Source organism: Drosophila santomea, chromosome 2R, assembly GCF_016746245.2.
Source record: "Drosophila santomea strain STO CAGO 1482 chromosome 2R, Prin_Dsan_1.1, whole genome shotgun sequence".
NCBI classification, from domain to species: Eukaryota; Metazoa; Arthropoda; class Insecta; order Diptera; family Drosophilidae; genus Drosophila; species Drosophila santomea.
The window spans coordinates 14,461,507-14,481,741 of NC_053017.2; the positions used below are offsets into that span (position 1 = coordinate 14,461,507).

Consider the following 20,235-nt stretch of genomic DNA (forward strand, 5'->3'; position numbering starts at 1 on the left):
TCATCATAATAATAAGCCGGTGGCACAGGAAGGCGAGAATTACCACTGTCAAAGTTACACAAAGGTCAAATGGAACATTATGGCTTTATTTTGCGCCTAATAAATCTCATTATGTCATTATATGCTGCACCCCCAACCACCGCCCACCAACAAAAAAGAAGAAACAAGGGGAAAACGGTCGCAGGACGAGGAGGCGGTGAAGGTGGCGGTGACGGTGAGGTGTGGTGCGTGTGTTTGCCAGCGTGCGTGTGGTGAGAAGGTGAAAGACAATAAGAAGGAGCAAACGGAAAGGAAGAACAACTACAACAAAAGGCAACTGACTATAGGCGAACGACATGCCAATCAGTAATCAATCCTCAGGACCCCACCAAAAACAATTTGCAGAGGCATAGCAATAACAAGAGCAACAAACGCAATAGCACAAACAACAACAGCGGACAAGTGAGAGACCACACGACGGCACTGTAAACAAATTGGAAAGAGATGAACATACGTAACTGCGCAATATATATATATGTCATATGCAATATGGCGTCGGCAGAGCAAGAGAGCGGGAGAGCACACTAAAGAGCGCACGAGCGAGAGCGAAAAAGCCGCCATTAAAGAAATGCCGCTCAGAGGCCGTTTGTGTATGTGCATGGGAATGCCAGTGTGTGCGATGTAAGGAGTGAATGTGTGTGTAGAAAATGCCGCAGGGTTGTCAGGCCGCTAAAAATATTAAAAAGTATATTACGTTTATTATTAGCAATTGGCAACTTTATTGCGTATTCAGTGTTTGAAATTGACGTTGCAATATTGGAGACCCTATCTTATAAATATAACAACCCTTTCAAAACAAAATAGTGAGCGAAATATATTTGTTATTTTCCTACGTATACCCGACAACCCTGCGCGTTGCTAGCCAACTCTCGCCTCTCAATTTATGCGCTTTTGTACGCGTTGCTCCTTCGGTTCGTTCGGACAGCACGGATAAAACGCTGTCGCCAAACAAAAACATAAAAAACACTGAGCGGATCAGGTTCTATTATTAATTAACAAAAACAACAACCCAAAAACAACAAGAAGGACTAAGGTCTGTGGAAAAGAAGTAAGCAAAGCTGTTCCTTAGTGTGATTTCCTCATGTGCATTTAATTTAATTCAACTCGACAACAAAATAAAAAGTGTTGTTGGCCTCTCGCTCTCCGGTCGTACCGCGTATCTGTGTGTGCGTGATTTAGTGTTTCGTCGCGTTTTAAGCAATTAACCCAAAGCAACGTAGAAATGCCAAAAACGCATTAAAAATTATTACTCGTCGCTGTCTGTCATTCACAACAGAAAAAAAATGAAAAGAGAAGAGTAACAACAGCAACGAGGAGGAGAAGGAGGAGAGCGACAATCATACACAAGTGCTATTTGCCGCTACTCATAAAACAAATTACCCACTTGGGCCTGACTTGTGCGTGCGTTTGTATGTGTATCTCTGTGTGTTAAAAGAGCAGCGTAATCATCATCACCAAAAAAAAAAAGGAAAAGAAAACTACTTAAAAGTAGTAGTAAAAAAAGAAAGGAAAAGGAGACGAACTAAAATGAGAGTGTGGCACTGGCAATATGTTGCTGCCAATAACAACAACAGCAACAGAAGCTTCATCAGTTGAATAGTACCGGAATAAAATTACTATACAGCCACTGAATGTGTTTGTGTGTGTGTGTGTGTGTGTGTATTGCGCTCTCTCTCTCGTTCTCTCTGTCTCTCGCTCGCACTCCCTGCCGCTGTGTATGTGCAAAGCTTTTTTATGTTTCGCACAAACATTGCGGTAAAAGAACGCCGACAAACGACGAACTCGTCGTCGCTTTGTCGCTCTCGCCAATTTCCGCGCGTGTGCAAGGTGAAGTCGCGTCGCGTCAGTCCGTCGGTCGTTTAGTCTCTCTTCGTGTCCTCCTCCCCCGACCCCGCTCGCCGTATCTCTGTCGTGCAACAACTCCCCCGTGTATTTTTTTTTGTATGCCCCAAGCTCTGTTCACCGCCTCTCTGGCTATGCATGTACACGTGTATATGTGCGGTGGAGCAGCTTCTGTTCTGCCAAATACATATGTACATGCGGAGAGAAGGCAAAGGCAACAGAGCTTGGACACGCGCTCCCTCTCTCGCTGTCTCCCTCCCTCGTCTTACTCAAAGTGCCGTTTTTTCGTGTATTTGTAGAGAAATAAAGAAAAAACAACAACTAACCTCATAAAAAAGTTCATACATTTGTCGCAAAAAATAGAAAAGAGAAGCAAATGCAAAAAGTGTCAAAGAAGTGAAAAACAAGCAAAAAAAGAAGAAGCAGCAGCAATAGAATCCAGCAGAAGCAGTGAAAAGCAGAAGGAAAAGCCAAGTTTGACTCTCTCTCTCTTTCTCGCTCTTACATAAATGGAAAATAATTCCTGAGATTGCGCTGCTAGGAAAATTTTGCGGATTTGCATTTCACCTTCCGTTAGCTCCGGGAGCTGGGAGTTTGGGAGTTTCTTTTGTGGATTATTACGCCCTCTCGCGTGCTCTCTGACTCTCACCCCCAACCCCTCCCCACGACAGTCGCTCACTGTGGGTGCGAGCAGGCCAGCAAGCCAAGGAATCATCACCTGCCCATCGCCACCCACTGCTCATTGCCACCCGACCCCCGCGCCCTCTCTTCATTTTTGGATGCTGTCTATAAATCAGGAACGCGCATATCCAGAGCAGAAATTGCGACTATTTTGGATTTATAAAAAGGTAAGTTACAGTAATTAACATTAAGTATGGGGTTCATAAGAAAATGGCCAACCTTTAGATGCAATAAAATCTCTATTGTTTAAGCTTACACATCTCAAAGATACTCCACACTTTCTCTCTTGCTCGCACAGCACAGATAGCGATAGCGCCAGAAAGAGAGGAATCAAGAGTGGGAACGAAAGAGCATGAGCCTAAATTGATTTCCAGTTTGATTAATTACCGCTTGCCACTTACCGCTGCCGCGTTTAACACAAGTATTTCGTGTACACATTTTTTTTCGAGCTAATGCCAATTAAGGCGTTTCAATCTAAGCCGATTTGTAATTAAATGGAGTTTTTTTGTTGTTATTTCGGGCGATTAGAAAATTGACAGGCCTGGTGGTGTGCTTGTTTTTTGTTTTGTTTGTTACCTTTTTGAGATTTATTGAAGTGGATTTAATTTGGGTTTTTGTTCGGCACCAATGGAATGGAATTTCGTTTTGCAAGTGTAATGTGGGAAGACAAGCGGAATTCGCGGGTCATCAAGAGGAGGGCGTTGTGGGAGGGGCGGTGGCGGTGCAGCGGGGGGCATGGGAATCGTTGTCGAAATGGAAATGCGAATCGGAATCACGCTCACCTAATGAAGCCTGCGGCGACGCGTCAAGCGAACCGAATGCCAAACAGCGCACACGGCGAACGAGCAGCCGAACGATGAGCGATAAACAAAACGGGGGAGCCGTACGGTGCGAGGGAGGTGGGGTTGTTGGTGGGGCGACGATGGGGAAAGGGGGAGGCACTGGGCGTGTTTTGCATTTACTCGAATTATGAAAATGAATATCGGGTTTATGTTTGTGTGTGTCCCATATGTCTGATAAAATGGAAGTGCGAAAAAGTTTAAAATTGTTCACTTATTTTCCATTTCAAATATATCAACAATACTTCACAAAAAAGCACAATGACAACTATTTTAATAGATGGTATTACTAAAAACCAACTAGGTTTCAACGAATATAAGCTTTACTGTAAAAATCTTTCACTTCTCTCCATTTGGCCATAAATTATGTGCCATAAAAAAATACATTTACTTAACGAGCATTTCGACTTCATTATTCAGCTTATCTGTGCAAATTCAAATTCTACTACTACTACTACTCTACTAATTCCGGAAGCAAAATCTCCGTTGCCTTATCTAAAGTTTATTTAAATTTAAGTTTATATCGTTTGAGACAGAGCGTAGGGTTGTTGTTTGCGTTTCTCGTTTCGTTTTGTTTGCTCATTTTTCGATTTAATTAAGTAAACATTGCAGACGCATTTCGGGTAAACATGCCAAAAGTGTTTATTTAAACAACTGTTTAGTCATAAATGCATAGATACACTGGGCGATACACACAGCTACAGATACGCACACGCAAATACAATTAAGCGACTATTAGGCAGCGCTCTCTTGGCCCGGCCATAACACTAAAATATTTTACACAAATGGCCGGTACAAAGTAAACCGCACAAGGGGGGCTTCATAGTGCCGGGGAGCAGGGTGGTATGATTGTTGGGATGAGGAGAAGGGGGTGGGGAATCTGGCTTCCAGTGGCGCACACAATCGTGACGCCAACTTAGTTACGGTCATTAGCACCAGCAGCAGCAGTAGCAGCGAGCGAGCCAAACTGAACCGAGCCGAGTTTGTGTGTAGAACTGCATGCACACAGATATGGAAACGAGCCCGGGAACATGGTAGCACACTCATATTCTTACATACATACGTATTAATTTGTCACACTGTGCGCCGCTAAAAGTTGCGAGCAATGGCCAAGTTAGTCAGCCAACCCGTCAGATACAGTTGATATTCGGCAAAAAAAACTTTAAAGTGTCACAGTGCCAACTAAGCTAGGCAAGCCGAGATAAAGATAGACTGTAGTTCAACTTTCTTTGTTATTCTTTCACTTCCATTTTCTTATGATATATTAGTACTTATATTAAATAACAAAATTTCAGCCTAATTGATTCAATTGAGTCACATTTTGTTAGTTTTTCAAACATACTTCACTTCGGCCAACTGTGCAGTGCCGCACTTGCCCCACGGTAACCGCAACTGCCGCAGATGGCGGCCAACAATTGCAGCCAAGAGCCACGTTAACCGACTTTGGTTTGCGCATTTGCCGAGAGCTCCAGCGTAATTGCCCGTCGCTCCCTCTCTTTTCAGCACACTTAAGCCTGCTCTTTTGCACCCACAGCAAATGTGTCAATTGGCTGACAAAATATTATACGAATATAATTACAGTGTTCATAATTTGTAGCATATGCCCCGGCGCTGTTGTTGTTGTTGTTACTACTTTTGCTACAAAGCTTCGTACATATATTATTTATGTTCTTTTCGCTTTTAGCGAGCAGTAGTTACAGAAAAGCCATGGCAATCTGGCATTGGCCCCCGTATGCAGACATTTATTTGTCCATTTGTCTGTCGAGGGGCCAAACAAATGCCAGAGCCCCCGACTACTGGGGGCCCCACCCAAAGGCAAAGCACGATTAGACTTAATTGATTTGTTCAATTTTCATAAAACGCCCCGACAGTGACAAACGTTGCTTCGTTTGCAAGTCAGTTGGTTCGTTTCCGCCCCCGTCTCCTCCGTCCCGTCCTTCCGTCTGACTTTCCGCCTGTCTAACTGCCTATCTGTCCGCCCATGCGAATTAGCATCGAGCTCGAAGTTTGCAATTTCAATTTCAGCTCAGCTTGGTTCAGCTAAGTTCAATTCAGTTTCAGTTCCAGGCACTGTGAAAATGGATTATATTCCGTTTTCTCAGCTCTGACAAGCGATAGTCAAGGGAATACTGTGTGCAAATTGAATTGAAACCTTTTAATTTCACTGAATTCGATTGGAATTGATTCTATTTATTTCATTTAATACAAAAAAAGAACAAGCTAGAAGCTTGTTATTTGCTTACACAATTCCCAAATGCATAATCTTATTGATAATAGAACTAAGTGGTACTTAATTTGAAACCCGTTTTATGCGCTTAGAATAAAAAGAAACCGCTGTTTACGTCTGTGATTTATTTGCACTTAACTTATTTCAGATAAGATAAGTAAAGAAAAACCAAAATTACACTAAATCATTGAGACTACATAGTAAAACTTAGTTGTAGGAAAAAAGTGTTGTACTATTAATCATTTTCCTGTTATAGTTTCCGAATTTTTAAGTACTAATAAAACGGGTAGAGAACTTAAATAATATGAAATCCCCAAAATTCTACGAACATTTTCCGAACCTCAGACATAAAGACAAATTGTGAAACTTGTGTATAAGCCTTCATCTAAATCCATTTGCTGTCATCATGACAATGGCTGAAAATGTTTGCACCACTAAATCAAGTGAAACGAACCATAAATAAGCAATTCGAACTATTAATAAATTGCATTAAATTTGCAAATTCTGAAAATTTGCAAATGAGCTAAAAACAAGGGCAGCCGACACAATGGGGGTTTTTAGGGGGCTTCGCGGGGTCTCCGGGGGCTAATAACAAATAGCCGGCAATCAACAAGAGCGTCATTAAAAAAGCAAATTTCTGAACACGCTAAACACATGTAGGAAGGCAAGAACAACAATAAAACTACAACAACAGGGGCACGAAAGCGTTCAACGTTCACTAGATAATGTGGGCCAACTACAACAATACAAATAAGACAAAAAAAAAACCATAAAACCCCAAACAAAATACAACAACAGCTGACGATGATGCAGAGGCAAAAGGCGAGAGATACACAAATATACAAAAACTTAATTCCCATCACGAGAAACGAAGCAAATTGATTGTGATGATGTTTTTTTAAATTGACTCTGGGCCTGTGGAACGGGTGGGTGGGGAGGGGGTAGGGGAGGGGGTCCATACACGTACACACACTTGAGCATATTGTATGTGCATGTATTGTGTATCCGTGAGATACAGTATCTATGGGGCGGGCATGGGGTGCCGCCTGCCAGCGGGTGTCGGATCGCGCAGTCAGCCATGTAAATGAATGCTTTTGATAATTAATTTATGCTGCCAGCCACAGGGCGGCCCGAACATGCAGATAAATTATATTATACTCACACACGGCCAATATCAATTTGCATATTTTTATATATTTCGCCGTTTTGGCAGATGGGCAGAGGCCAAAAATGAGACGAAATGAAAGCTTAATAAAAAACCACATTTAATGTCATTTGAACACGTTTAATTTTATGCAACATATACATGCGTATTTATTTATTCCTCGCCGCGCAAATAACTCAATTTAAACTGTGACTAGTGGGTAGGGGGTTGAGGGGCTATGCAAATTCAATAAATAAGAACAATTAATTATAACGTGTAAATAAAGCAATATCACATTGCGATAATCTCAATTAATATTTATTTTTTATGACACAGTATAAATAAAACGAAATGAAAACAATGCCTGATAAGCAGCCGCTGCAGACAACGTAAACCAAAAACGAGCAAAAATCAACTGAAATTCCATTGTGCAATGGAACATTTCCTAATTACAAAATTGATGCCTTTTTCTGCTGACATAAGTGGTAGCAAACAATTATTTATTGCATTATTTTCCCTAGGCCATCAAACGTGGTTCTCTATTTAAATACTGAATCAGTTCAGTTTTTATACTGAATTTTCAAATTAAAAAAGAGCTCTATTGAAAAATACAAAATAGTTAAACAAAAAGAATATATATCATATTTATTTTAAGCTTTATTAGCCCGTGCTAATTGAGCGCACATACAAAAATTGTCTCGCAATTTGATAAACGAGCTAAAGTTTCCATAACAACAGCGGCGGGAAAAAACCTCGTGTAGATTTTGACTTGTTTATGTCTTATCTAAGTTGATATGTTGTTAAATTGTTTTGGTTTTTTTTTTTTTGCCTTTCATTCAGACACACGCGCCAACAATTCGGAGGCCAAAAATAGCGAAAAATCGAATAAATTTTAGTTGGGAAAAAGTAGAGAAATTCCGGCGCCTACAAAAAGGTATCATCTTATTTAGTTTCGGTTCAGTATGTTTTCAGTCATAATCCGTGCCGAAAGGCACCACATAAAATGTATCTATTGGTCATGCAAAGGTTTTTCAGATTCTTTTCGTGTGTCCCATAAAACTCACTCTGTTGTTGTCTATTTGCCTAGCGGCGGATTTCAGTTGTTTTGCATGGGGAGAGGGGGGAGGGTAGAGAGAAATCAGAGGCGGTGTAGGTGGGGAAGTTTTGGTCTGTGAGGTTCGCAGTCCATCAAGCTGACTCGTTTTTGGCGAGTTTATTTGTTTGACTGGCGCGTCGTCGACTTCGACTCGGATTTTTCTTGGTTATTTATTTTTTCCCTCTAAATACCAGCTAAGCATTTGCAACCAACAGCAACTACAACAACAACAATGAGAGCGCCTGCTGAGCCCAATGCTACTGAAGCTTTAACTGCTTCCTCGGCTCCTCGGCCCCTCGGCTGCCTCATATTTATTTTGATATCTTTTATGATTCTTTATTTGGCGGCTTTAGCTTCCCCGCAACGCAAATGAAACTCACAGCGAGGTATCTTTTGGTTTTACTTTTTTTTTTGTTGTTTTTTTTCTTGTTTTATTTTTCTGTGTGCAGCTCCACCGCCACTCATTTTTTGCCCCCTCGCCGCGCCTCGTCGCTGTCGCTTGGGGAAAATGTAAATAATCAAGCCCATGGAGAAGGCAACTTTATGGTCGATATGGATGGTTTCACTGCGGAGAGGGCCCTCGACTTCTATAGTGAGTGCTCCTCCACAAAGCAGGGAAATTGTATGGAAATGCGAGAGGTTAGTTTTGTGAATAGTTAGCCAGGAATTGTGAAAACTATGTATTTGCCTTCCTCAGATTGACGATAATCCTGGAAAAATACTAGTTTATAATTAACTATTGCCACCGCAATTGGCAGCTGCTCAGTTTCACTCTCCGTTTTTTTGTAGACACCATTTTTCGCCTGAAATAATTAAACAAACATACACCTCAAGCCCAAAAAGAAAAAAAAACATGCCGACTGCCTGCTTAAGCTTTATGGCCATAAAAAGATTATGCCATATACATTTCTCAGTTTTTTTAAGTTTATTTTTCGTTTATCTGTTTTTTGTGTACCCACGTTTATTTTTTTTTTTACCATATATTTTAATTTTTTCCCTGTATTGTTGATTTTGGTTGGTTCGGTTCATTACAAAAGTTTCGCCGCAACAATATTTCATGTTTATTAATGGGGGGCTTGTCTTTTGTAAATTGTTTAATTTTCTGCGATTTTTTTGTGTAATTTACGTAAATTGCCTTTTGTATTCGGCATGATTATCGTGTACACACACATTTAGATGGATTGATGTATATAATAGTTATTATCCACATGATTATTATGGACATTTGCGTGATAATTGTAGGTATCGAGAAAAAATAAGATAGTTCGTCGCTTTCTGTCTCTTTCAATCAATAAATTGCTTAATATGACATGGCTATCTGCAGATAATTTCAGTTTTCAGCTATAGCTTTTTTCAACTTTATTTTATATTTTTTCGATTTATTTCCACTGTCGTTTTGTGGTTGCATTAAATAATTATCATAATTTATAGGCATGCAACAACAATTACGAACTTGACTGGTGGGAAAAAGGGGGACGGGATGAGGGGGGCCAACAAATTAGTTGCATTTCAATTGGCATAAACTGAAGTCGGCAGCTGTGGCTCGCTTCCAAATGATTAAGTCCAGCGAGAGAGGTAGAGTACGAAAACAGGCTGAATTCCATAGACTTGCTCTATTGACAGGCGGTATCCGATGGATACACACACTTGCCACTCTTGGCTTTATTAATGAACGGCAATTTGATTTCATTTTTCCAACATCCAGTTTTGTGCTTAGCGCTAAAAGCGCCAAAAGAAACGATGGCAAGATAAACAGCATTCAAAACCGCGCTGCTCCTTCGTCTTTTCCCAGATTAATGAAGCTGGCATAAATCATGGAAAACGCTTAAAAAAAGAGATCGAAAAAAGAAGAACAAAATGCGAATAAACGCGAAAATACAGAGCCAAGGGGGCAACTTGGCATATTTCAGCAAATATTTATTTGGGGGCATGACAATTTCACACTCGATTGCAGGCAGTAAATCAATAAAAAACGACATCAACGAAATGCCAAAGAAAATTAAAAACTTTGACTTGCTTGGAACAAAAAGTCTTATTCAGCTCATCTAAAAGCTAATGGCCCCAATACACTGAAATGCAAGTAATATATCGAAGTACGAACAGGTATTAAAACAAATTCTTACAATTAGGCTCATCTGGAATGTTTTGTATACACATAATTATATATTAAAACAGATGTTTGGGAAACCTTGCATTCTAGTACATGTGATATATTCAATTTTCAATTAGATTTTAATTTAAAAACTGCGTTTTTCTTCTTGTGTGCGTTTGTACAATAAATCGCGTGCCGTTTTTAACACTTTGACGTGCACAATTGAAATTGCGAAATGGCTTTTTGCTTGTTGCGCTCTGCACGGCCCCTCGTTTGCCCCTACACCCCTCCCCCTTCTAGCCGAACAAGCAAATTAGCTGCAACATTTTTCTTTTCCTTTGCATTTTGCAAAGTGAGAAGAAACACTTGAGGCAAAGCCAAGCAAAACGCAACGAGAAAACAAAAAAAAATAAAACGTCTAAACCGAAACAATGCCAAAAAGGCTGCGAAAACAGACACCCTTACTCTTTGGTTATTTTGTTAGCTTGTTTTTGCTCTTGGTGGTTTATTTTTTTTTTGTTTGCCAATTGCAATTGGCTTTTAGTTATTTTTGTGTATTTTGCTTGCTATTTGCAAATCTCAATGCAGCAGGGAAAATGTGAGGTATGACTACAAAGCAATTTGCAAATAAGTTGAACAAATATTTTCTCATTTAACCCGTTTATGGTCATCAGCATTTTTCGAACTTCTTGGGGATAAAAAGATACAGATACAGTTACGGATATGGAGTACACTTTGTATTTGTTATTCTGTGAAAGCAAATAAAATGCCTTTTCTATCTGTCTATCTCATTTCGCACTAATAAATTTACAGACTGCCACACGAGAAACGGCAAATTGCTGCCACAAATGGGAGCAGCAGCTGCCATCGAAAAAATACACTTCAAGTCAACGAAACTATAACTCATAGTTTAAAAAAAAAAGGAAAAAAAAGATACAATAACGATTGCATATATAAAAAAAATAAATTTCAGTAACTTTAAATCAATGTGTCGTAAATTCTACTTTAGTCATAAAGTTGATTGTATGCTGGCTTTACAATTCATGGAGTTCCGGCATATTTTGTGAATATTTTTACTTGGTTTCACTTGGTTTTTGAGTGTATCTCTGCGCAAAACGAGATTAGGTTTAATGAAAACGACCGCTTGTGTGCAGCTGACTCCGGCGGTGTTAATTTTTCCGTCTTTTTTCCGCGGCTGTTGCAACTGTTTGCTTGCCACCATCACCCGGCAGCTCCATAAAAACGCTGAGAAATTTGTTGCATGCTGCGTGCGTGCAGCCCAACTAGCTAAACTTGCAACTTGTTTCACAGCATGCCACGAATTTGTGCACTGCCTGCCCCCTTTTCTCTCCTGCTCAACACTTAACCGAATTAGTTTCAATTGCACATTTTTCAAATGCCTCGTGGTGGTTTTTTTAATGTTTTTCTTTTTGGGTTTTTTCTGTGTTTTTTTTTTTTTTATGACTGAAACAAAGCCAAAAAGCAAACCAGTTAACAACGAAAGCAACTTGTCTTGGATTTGCCTCGATTCGAAGCGATTTCTTTCTCTGTCGCGGATCGGATTACAATTTGTTGGTCAAGTGGAAAGAGAGAATGTGGCGCGGCAAAGTCTGCCGGCAATTAATCACCATGCAATCGCCAATTATTCGATTCCAGTTCGTTCACAGTTTTTGTTTAGCTTTTAATGCATTTTTAATGGCATTTTATATGTTTCCTGTTTTTACGATGCCTAATTAAACTGAATTGTTCAAAGTGTAGAGCATAACACGATCATTTGCATACAACACCGTCGGTTCAAAAAGAACTGATCTTTAACTTGATATAATACCTTGGAATTGAAGTATACGGTGACAATGAAATAATTAGCAATTTAGCAATGCAAAAATCGAATGGGTTTTTCGGTTAAGTGCTTTTCAAACAGCAACGGATATCTAAAGATAAATTGATCCGAAATATACCCAAAAAAAAAAAGTAATCTCTTAAGCCAGGGATATACACAAATAAATACGTATTTAAATCGTTATAAACTTTGTGGTTGAGACTTACAAATGTTTCCCTTCACACTTTTTTTGCCATCCTCCGCCTGTCTTTGCTTTGTTGGCCAAAGTTTTCAGCCAAGTTCGCCACTGGAGTTGAGTTTCTGGCTCAGAGGAGTGGAGTGCGGAGTGTGGAGTAGAGTGGAGTGGATTGGAGCATTGCTGGATTCGAGGAGACATGACATGGCGGAGGGCTCTGTCTCTGGCTCAGGCTCTTTACTCCGCACAGATCCCCATAAAACTTGCAACTCTACAAGGAGCAACTTGAGCGCCGTGTGATGAGGAAAAGAAGGGGGGTGGAAAAATCGGGACGGAGTGGAAAAAACTTTGTCGTTTATATTTCGCTTCCCATTTGCCAGTCCTCTTGCTGTTGCATCCACTTTTTGTTTAATATTAATGTTTACCCCCACCACTTCTCGAATGTTTTCTTCGTTTATTTTTTTTATTTTTCATTTTTTGTTGCTTTTGTTTGTTTTGGATTTCATGCCACGTTCTTGGGTTCTGTGCAGAAAAAGAATTCTCTTGTTCTTGCCCCGAGTTTTTGTTTTTCTGCCTTTTTTTTTCTCTTGTCGAGTTTCTTTTTCAATCCAACTCCCCTGGTCTGCTCTATCTAAAACCCCCCGTTTCTGGTCCAAATTGTTTGTGCTTGCTCATGCGAAATGTTTTCGCCGGTTTGTGCGAGTGTGTTCTCGGTTTTCAGACCGCTTCTTTTATTAATTCTTGCCTCATTTTCGTGAGCATAAAATGTGGATTGTATTTGCTAATTCATTGTTTTGCCCCGCTGTGTTCGCTCTGGCCTTTTCCGCGAATTGACCACATTTTCCCCATTCGGCTTTTCCAACGCTCAACTATTTACATATATTTTTTATATAATAAAAGCAGGACAGCTATCGTTGATACTGGTATAATAAAATGCAATCGCTTTCAAAAGCCTACACCCTGATTTCCCTTTCATGACACTTTAAAAATCATAGAGCTACATAAAATCGGCGGTTAAATACGCTTAATAAAGCGCTCAAATCTCTGGTGAACAGAGTGGGGGATCCAAAAATAAGTGGGGAGGGGGGAAGATTGAAGGAGCGCCGGATGCCGCACAAAAAGGCAGAAAAAAAAATAAGAAGGGAGAAAAGCCGAGAAGAGGGAAAAAAATAAAGGTGAAGTGGTATTAAATTTCATATGCGTCGTTGCTCTTTGGCTCAATGTCTTGTAGCCCATTATCTGATGGGCAGAGCTGGGGCATCTGGGGGAAACTGGCAAAACTGGGGAACTGGGGGCCAGAAAAGAACACTTAAGCCTGAAATTGGCAGCTATTCGCCTTGGCTCTTCTCTGTCCGCTTCGTTTTCTTATTTTCATTCTCTGCAACTCGGCTCCTCGGCTCCATTGCTCCAATGCTCCTCTGGCCCGACATCTACTTATGTCGACTTGTTATTGTTCGACATAATGGCAAAATATTGTATTGCCAACATTTTTTCTCCCTGCTCCGTCTTCTGGCTTCTTCTCCTTCGTTAGCTCCTCTCCTCAGTTTCTCGGCTCGTTTTGATTTTTTTTTTTTACATACACTTTTGGAGGGCATCATTATACGGTTTGCAAAATTATGATACATTCATATAAGGTCTTTTTAATTAAACAACTTTTTCGAAATACATCGATAACTTGCCAGTTAATGTCTGCAGCATATATTAGGTTATAATTTAGTTATAATAACCAGTAATTTCTGACTAAAATCGGTAGCCTGAAGGGCATAAACACTTCGACTTGCCAATGCTGGCACTTACTTCATCATCGTTTTTATTCTCCTATGTGCCCTGCTCTGTTTGGCCGCAAAGTTGGCTAAGAAGGGGAATGGAGTGGGGTTGGTTTGCCAGCAACAGAACGAGAGCTCACTTGACAAATGACTGGAGTGGAACTCGAGTGGGGCACACGGAATAAGACCATCAGCCAGCTCCAAGCCTCCTTCGCCGTCGCCGCCTCCTCCTCCGCCCATCGCCACTGAACAATAGCAATAAAGTGCGTTAACTTTTTGGCAGACAATAGATTTCATTTCTGGCACAGACCAAAATGGTTATCCCAGCCAACAGTTACCAATTCCATGCACAATGGTTTCCCGAAGGGGGCGAGTGTGTGCGGAATTGTTTTATTATTGCCCTCAGGCATTTCGAATTGAATGCCTGAGTGGGTGCTGCTCCCTCCCCTCTTCCCATACTCTCCATACTCATACTCACCCTCGCCTCCCTGTCTGATGTGTCAGCTGTGAATGAACGTGATATGACCACTACTTAGTGCGCTATTTCGTGGGGGACTAACCCTAGGTTAGGGATCGTTTTTCATATAACATCATTTCACCGAATATGGCCACAGATTTGACACATGGTACGTGAACTTTTCATAATATGAAATATTGGTGAAAACCACAGTTACATAAACTGCACAGTTTATCAACATAGTCTCTATGATTCATTCCCTTTTGAAATAAAATTGTATTACATACTAAACAAACGATGAGTCTTTGACTACACATCAGTAAATTGATAATTTAAAAAAGAACTTGCTTAATTATTGTGTAACCTTTAAGTGAATTAAATTCCCTTTTTTTTCCCTTCAATGTTCGCATAAAGAATTCATGGCAATGGGTGATTTGTGAATAGAAAAAAGAGGAGCAGCATTCCATGCCATAGTTCATCGCATTCAGTGAACCGCGCCTTGGTCCTTCCACATATATACACATAAATAAATATATACATATGTAGATGTGGAAGTATGTAAGTTCTGTACCCCTTTGCCTTCTGCTCGCATGGAGGCTCCCATGTTTGCCATTGTTCGCAGTTTGAATGTTTAATACTTGTACGCTGGCTGGCAACTTGCCCTACTCCCTCTCGCTCTCTCTCTCCTGTGGCCCCTCTGTCTCTCCCCCTCTTTCTCTCTCTAATATGCCGGCGCTTTGTCCTAACCACACAACAAACTGACTGCCACGCCCCCAACTCCCCAGAAGACCCCACCTCCTCGGGGGTCTCGTGTTGCATTTTGCAACTTGCTGATCATTTTACACACTTACGAGTTGCTGCAGAGTCTTAATATGCTTTCAGATATGCATCAGCATTACACTGAAAACAATTTAGACGTGGTTGTACTTATTTTATAGTCTCTTCTTTGGATCAACAAACCAATGAATTTTCAAACCAATAGTTGTAATGGGATTAAAATGTATTGTATGTATGAGTTACTATAAGTTTTCTATAGTTTTCTCAGTGTTCCCTGCTGAAACTGTATTGGTGAGTATCTGTGTGCGCAACTGAAGACGTTGCCATCATCGTTGTTGTTGCCACTTCTCCCCCCTTCCATCTGCTGCTTTTTTGCCAGCTCGTGTATTTGAGCATTGAACTGGAAATGCGCTACAAGCCCCCTACGAACGCCCCACTTCACCCCTCGTAACCCTCTCTTGGCCCAGAAATCGCATGGCCAGCCAGAACGGCGCAGCGCACAATTTGCATGCCAAACGCCCAACGGATACAGTTCAACAAACAGCGGAGGACAGTTAAATAGCGCTCTTTAAACTATCTAGCTATAAAATGTTTACTAATTTTTTGAGATATTTCTGTATTGAATTCCTGCTCGATTAAAGTAACAGAGGACAATTTCGGACTAAAAGATTATTGATGATATGTATGTACCCATTCCTATGACCTCAGCTGTACACCAAAGTCATCGAATTTCCCGCATCACTCGCCCCTCTTTATCATGCAATCGCCAATTCCATTGCTTGATTCTGATTTTCATTCGCTTCGAGCATATTTGCCTGACTTATCAGCATTCTGTAATGGTGGCAGCGTGAGTCGTGATTGGAATATCGCGAATGGAAGTGAATCCCCATCAAGTTAACCAGAGTAAAAGGCCCAAAGTTTGTTTGACCTTAGGCAAAACAAAACTCAAATTAAATCAATTAAGTCATTCATTGCCTACTTGATACGTTATGGTTTTATGTGCTTATTTAAGTGCATCCAGGCATAAATGAAAGTTAAGTAAATCATTTGTGGCTTCAATGATTTCGATATGAATCAGTCAAGTAATTAAATATATTATTGGCAGAGAAATCGAATGTAATAATAATGAAAATGGCTTAAAGCTTCTTTTATATTAAGTACTGAGTTACAATGATTTTAAATATTTTTATTATATGCTAATTGGTATTTTTAGCATAACAAAAGCATCACGCGACCATCGTTGAATGTTGTATTTATTTTCCCCAACCCCTTCCACATACATGCCTTTTGTGGCGACTGTTGGCATTTTATTTATTCATGTTCTTTGCTGGCCCCTCTCATTCAATATCGAAAGATATGCATGTGCGTTTGGGACTCGACGATTTGCGGCCACTTGAGCGGGAACGCCGAGAACCCAAAACAAGAACGTTCCCGGATCCGAACAAGGGCCAAAAGTCAAGTGAGTCGAGTCGAGTAGTTTTCGATATTTTCCATTCGGATGGACTGACTGGGCAGCAGCTGGTTGCCAGGCTGACTGGCTGCCTGGATGGCTGGATGGCTACTGTTTCCCTTTTCACACATTGCCCGAGGAACTAATCCGCAAATCAATTAATTTTCATGGTACTTAGCATGATTTCTTTCCACTCGCTGCGCGCATCGATGGGGCAGGATTGGTCCATTCAGGAAACTGGTTTCTGCAACAAAACATGCACTCAATCAAAGGAAAATTAGCATTTAATATGCCAAAAAGCCGAGAGCTGGGGTGTTTTTCCTGTGTTTCCGACATGGAAGTCCCCCTTGGGAATCGAAATCGAGCGAGCAACCCTCCTGTGGGCAATCCTCCATGTCTGCTGTTGTTTCATTCCTCAGGTTTCCTTCCCTTCAGCGCAAATAATTTTGTATTAAATTTCCCTGGAACTCAAACAAAGGACATGGACGACATGGAGGTCAGAAGAGAGTTTTTCGGGAAGGGGAAACAGAGAAACTGAAATTGATTGCAGTTTCAGGATTTGGGCAAACCCTCCCCATCCCATTCCCATTCGCATTCTGCAGCAGCAAAAAGGTGTCGGCTATGTAATTATACGTGCCGCATTGTCCTGTTCCGGATCACCCTCCTGCGAGTCCTCCCCTTTCCTCCCCTTGTTTACTTATTAAGCATATTTGTTGCTTTTCCCCTGCTCTGTGGCTTTTACTTTTCCATCGCCAGCTGCGCACATTTTCCTGCTCCTGCTTGCTTTGCTGGCTTTCCTTCTCTGGTTTTCCTCAGGTAAATTAGCTGGACAAGGACTGAAATGTCCTTGGCTTTGCGTGGCTCGCCTGAGATATTTATACCAATTATCTGTAATTAATCCCAGCGACACATTAATCAACATTTTTCCGCGCTCCTTAATTATCAAAGTGGCTACATTTGCATCAAGGGATGGTAATCTTGATGATTAAGTGCTCCACATTTTAGTACTTAGCTTGTAGCGGTCCGTAAAGAAAATGCTGTTAATTAAAGCTCACAAATTTGGGTTCAAGTACTTTTGTTATTTTACATAAAAGTTCATCTTTATTACGGTCATAACACAATCGATAAAGAATACTCCCTACAGTTTTATAATTAAATTCAATTCTTTGCTGTTTAAAGTAATATCACTTTGTAGAACTTGAAAGGAGGCAAAACTCGCCTGTTTTTGTGTCTTTTTTCAATTTAGTCACCAAAACTGAATGAGGAAAGACAAAGTCCTGGGAGACAAAAAGCTATACAAAATTAACAACCATTCTCCACCATCCATCGCAACTTCAAATTGGAAGTGCGTTGCCAAAATGTTTTGCATGGCAAGGACATCACGTCGTCAGTTTGTCGGTGTCTAGGCATCTCCACAGCCCTGCTGTTGATTCTCCTAAACGATCCCTATTTGCTCGGCAAGACAAAAAGACAGGAAAAAAGGAAGCAGAACGAAACTCCGTGCTAAACAATGGCATACAAAAGAAAAAAACACATGAAAAGCATACATTACACGCTCGAAGTAACCCGAGGGGAACTCACTAAGGGAAACAAAAACAGAGAAATGGAAGGGATAGGTCTAGGAATAGGGATAGGGAAAGGGATGGGGTGCACCCAGCAGCGAGGGGAGGACAGGATAATATTGTTGTTCACATGTCGGGTTCCTTTTTTTTTTTTTCTTGTTTTATATTCTAAGTGAATGTGGAACGTGTGCAAAGGACACATACGTAGCCGCACTCAATGGTAGAGGAAAATGGAAGGTAATGAGAGGAAAAGGAGTCCTTGGGAGGCAAAGTATAGGGTGTTCCTAAGGTAACACGATGCGCAGAACTGGAAACATGCTCAGATTTATTTACTCACAGGCAATCTAATTGTATTCGACGGATAAACTCACACCAACAGAGTGTGAAGCACACGCAGTCAGGCAATTTATCGTTTATCAATGTGATAGAGTTGTTGTTTTATAAGAAGGTAAAAGAAGAAATATATAAACTACATATGTATATTAAACTTTCAGAAAAAATGCAAAAAACATTCTATTGTCTATTCTATTTTCTCTGTAGAATTTTTCAACATTTTGCTGATACATGGTTGAGTAAGCATTTTGCTAACCACAAAGCACTTGCCCTTAAGCGTTGAAGCTGCAAAGCTGAAACGGATGAAGTCCTGACCAAATATAGGATATAGCCTCTTGCCCCTGGCGAACAGATTGTTTTTTTTTTTGTTGAACGGATAAGCTTCTTGGCCACGTCCAATGGAATCATTTAATTTGCAAATGAAATGATTAGGGGGGCAAATGTGTGCACAAAACTGCAAACAATGATGGGAAACACGCGTGGCATTTAGATTCCCTTGTCAGTTATGTTTTGCCTCGCACTCTATAATTTTATTCCATAATCCCAGGATCCCAGGAAATGTTACAAATCCGCTGTTGTATTTGTTGTAGCATTTGCTGTTGATTACGGTAACCGCATCGCCAACTTCCTGCTGCTTCCTAATACTCGTATTTGCAGCTGGCCTTTGTAGCGATTGTAGCACAACCATATCCCCGACCTTCTATGCATTTATCCCAAAAATCCAGTCAATCAAAAGCGTGCGCAAACATCCCAAGGGGGAAAGTCAAATTTGCCTGGCATTTCGCATTCATTACTTATGCACAGACATACAGACAGACAGAAAGACAGACGGACGAACGGAGCAACCCTCATAAATTCGGGCCGAGAAAAATGAGAATACCTCCGGGGATCTGGAAAATATATATGTATATATATGTACATATATATGGGCTTTGAGGGGCGAGTGGTGGGGTGTGCTGAGCAACCCTTAAGCTCTAGCCCACTTCCTGCTGCAGCTTCCCCTCTGTTAATCGTTATTTTGGCACTTTTCCGTCGCTTCTGCTGCGCTGCTGCGTAATCGCTTTTCACCATAAAAATCTAAAGAAGATATTTTCCCTCTGCCTAAGAGGGCAAGAAAAACAGAAAAACGGGGTTGCTGCGAAAGTCAGGGGACCAACGTCCCGTTCATGGCGTAGCACATTTTCAAATTATCCTCAATGAAATTATGAAGCAAAAAAAAAAAAAAAAGGGTCGCCGTCCGTCCGTCCGTCCATGTTTTATTTCGTCTAAAGGGAGAGGGAACAAACCGCTTGAGTCAAATATTTTTGATGAGGGTCATAATTATAATGAAACAGGTCTTGCATACAGACAAGCTCAGAAGGGGACGCAGTGGAAAGACTCTTGCCTTCCCTGGCCCACAGTGCACTGTGCGAAAAGATGAGTACTTGTAGTATTGTTTACTGAATTATATATATGTATTTTATATATATTTATTTATTTGTATTTTATTAACCATCATCTAATGAAATTTATAAAATGTTACGCTTTTGATGAATCATACTAGAGAAACAATATTTTTTGCAGTGTTTATTCCCCCTTTCATTCTTTAAACACACTTTTCCCCTACTCCCATTTGCTCGCCGTTCCGTTCGATCCCTCGATGTAGCCGTTGTCTCAACACTTTTGCGAGTTTACGAAGGGGGAACTTTCATATATATAACGCATGATTCATGCTACGTGCACCACCACCCTTCAACTTGCCTCGAATCTTACCCTTCTTGTTACTTTTTAAATGCAAAATTTATGGGCGGTGGTGGTGGGTGGGGGCTACGAATGCTCGCCCTTTTTGCACGCTACATCGTACCGTGTTTGGGCTCTTTGTTTTTTTGGCCGCGAGGGGTGTTGTACGGGATTTTGGTCATAATTAAAATAAATT

At 40.7% G+C, this 20,235-nt stretch overlaps 1 protein-coding gene across 2 annotated transcripts in view; it reads left to right on the forward strand.

Moving 5' to 3' along the window:
• The first annotated feature begins 2,259 nt into the window (after nt 1–2,259).
• LOC120446231 (trithorax group protein osa) overlaps nt 2,260–20,235 on the forward strand; it is a 77,300-nt gene continuing 59,324 nt past the window's right edge. Inside the window, exon 1 of one of the 2 annotated variants that reach the window (XM_039627100.2) lies at nt 2,260–2,729. The gene's annotated coding sequence lies outside the window, so the exon portion shown is untranslated. The remainder of the gene's footprint in view (nt 2,730–20,235) is intronic. The other variant, XM_039627099.2, reaches the window with a different exon arrangement.